Source organism: Gorilla gorilla, chromosome 16 (assembly GCF_029281585.2).
Source record: "Gorilla gorilla gorilla isolate KB3781 chromosome 16, NHGRI_mGorGor1-v2.1_pri, whole genome shotgun sequence".
Taxonomy (NCBI): Eukaryota; Metazoa; Chordata; class Mammalia; order Primates; family Hominidae; genus Gorilla; species Gorilla gorilla.
In genome coordinates, this window is record NC_073240.2 from 51,825,392 (window position 1) to 51,827,688 (window position 2,297).

Genomic DNA, 2,297 nt, shown 5'->3' on the forward strand with positions numbered 1-2,297 from the left:
TGGCTGACGCCTGTAACACCAGCACTTCAGAAGGCTGAGGTGGGCGGATCGCCTGAGGTCAGGAGTTCGAGACCAGCCTGGCCAACATGGTGAAACCCCGTCTCTACTAAAAATATAAAAATTAGCCGGGTGTGGTGGTGGGTGCCTGTAATCCCAGCTACTCGGAAGGCTGAGGCAGGAGAATTGCTTGAACCCGGGAGGTGGAGGTTTCAGTGAGCCAAGGTCCCGCCATTGCACTCCAGCCTGGGCAACAAGAGTGAAACTGTGTCTCAAAACAACAACAACAACAACAAAAAAAAACGCCCCCCACCACCCCTGACCCCACCACTTCTAGTTGTCCCGCCTTTCTGGACCAAATCAATGTATTTCATAAATGTATTTGATTGATGTCTCATGCCTTCCTAAAATGTATAAAACCAAGATGCACCCCGACCACCTTGGGCACATGTTCTCAGGACCTCCTGAGGGCTGTGTCACAGGCCACGATCACTCATATTTGGCTCAGGATAAGTCTTTTCAAATATTGTACAGAGTTTGACTCTTTTATTGACAATGTCCACGTTTATAAAAGATTTGGTGGTGGTCTAAAATACTAGGCCCAGCAAATTTATGTACACATAAATTTATCCTGGCACTTTAAGAGTAACAAACAAACAAACGAACAAACAGAAAAACATTATTTTACAACATGTAATACCCTGTGACACCTTTGGAAGTGTGCCATAAAAGAAAATTAATTTTGAAACAGAGTTGGTTCCCATCTATTTTCACTAAAAGTTATTTAGGTGAAAATGAACAGTTTGGATTCTAGGAAGGTGTTAATTGAGGGAATGGGTTAACAATTATTGTTCACTTGAGTTTTCTAAAACATATGCCTTGGGTTTGAGCTGTGATTCTCTCTTCCGTCCTTGAGTCTGGAACCCTCTCCTGCTCCCAGGTTACTTTTACAGCAATGTGCAACTCTCGAGAGAACTTTCCCAATGCCTTTGATTTCCACATGTGTTACAAGTTGGGGATCACACAGAATTCAGGTTGAGAAGGTTCAAGTCTATATTTTCAGGAGACACACCAGGAAGAGTTCAGTGGCTGTCTGAATGTCCATCCATGTTGTTTAGGTAAATTGGTGATGGGGTAGATTAAAAGGGGACCTGTTTAGTGGTTTCCTGGCAATTGCTCTGATTTCCTCCAGACTTCCTCTTGACAGCCGAAAGTAGACTCAATAAAATTATATCCGGGAAGGTATGGAAGTGGAGGTGGTGAGGCTATTGATTTGGCGAACACATGGGATGAAGGGGAAGGCCTAGGTCTGAAAAACCTGTTTCTCCCTCCTGAGACCTCTATTTATAAAGATAAGGGATAAGACTTTGGAGACAGGTATGAGCCATATAATCTGCTTTGGAGATTAAGCAGCAACAAATAGGGAATTAAAATGTACCATTCAGTAATGTATTATTTACTCTAAAAGAAACAACTATGCCTTATACTGCACCAGTTCCTTAAACAACTTATTTTATTTTTTTAAATGATGGCAGCTCCAGGACCACACTGGATAACAAATATCAGTGACCAATACCTTTTTAAATGCCTCCTGCTGGAGAGTTTTTTCTCTCTCGTCTACATTTCAGGGGAAACTCAGCAACCTCTGGGCCCTTTTACAATGCACAATTAGGGGCTTATAAAGAAAGAACTGCTGCAACAGGTGTAGGTACTCATGCTAGATATTCAGGGAGGCTTGAAGGCTGAAGGTGAGATACAGTGAGCTTACGAAACATGGTGGAACTCAAAGAAGGGTTTCTGAGATAAACACCCTTATTCAAATGCCAGAGACACACTGTTTCTCTAAACAGAAACTCTTAAGGCCCGGCAGTTTTTATGTTGGAGCAAAAGATTTGGGTCAGAACCAAAGTTTTAAAGACTTTTTATTGAAGAAGTTCAAAGATTCCTTGGCCAGCAGCCAAGTGTGGTCTGATTTGTTTGCATTTCCTCTGGGAACTCACACACAAGTGAGGAATTGGCCAGCCACCACTGTGAGGGTCACCCACACCCCTGTGGGCCTTTTCTCCCTGAGCAGTTCCAAGGTGGGGGAGGGAAGCCAGGGGGAATCAGATCCCTACAAAGGCCGAGAGTTCGGCAGCCTGGCCAAGCTGCAGTTCTTTCCTGGGTGAAGGAGTATCTCTCCCAATAGCTGCAGTATCTCTTCCAATACACGAAGATGGTATTGATTAGTCCACAAATGAGACCACTATGACTCAGGAGGTAAGTGAGAGGCATCAAGGGGAGAGGTGGGAAGTGAAATA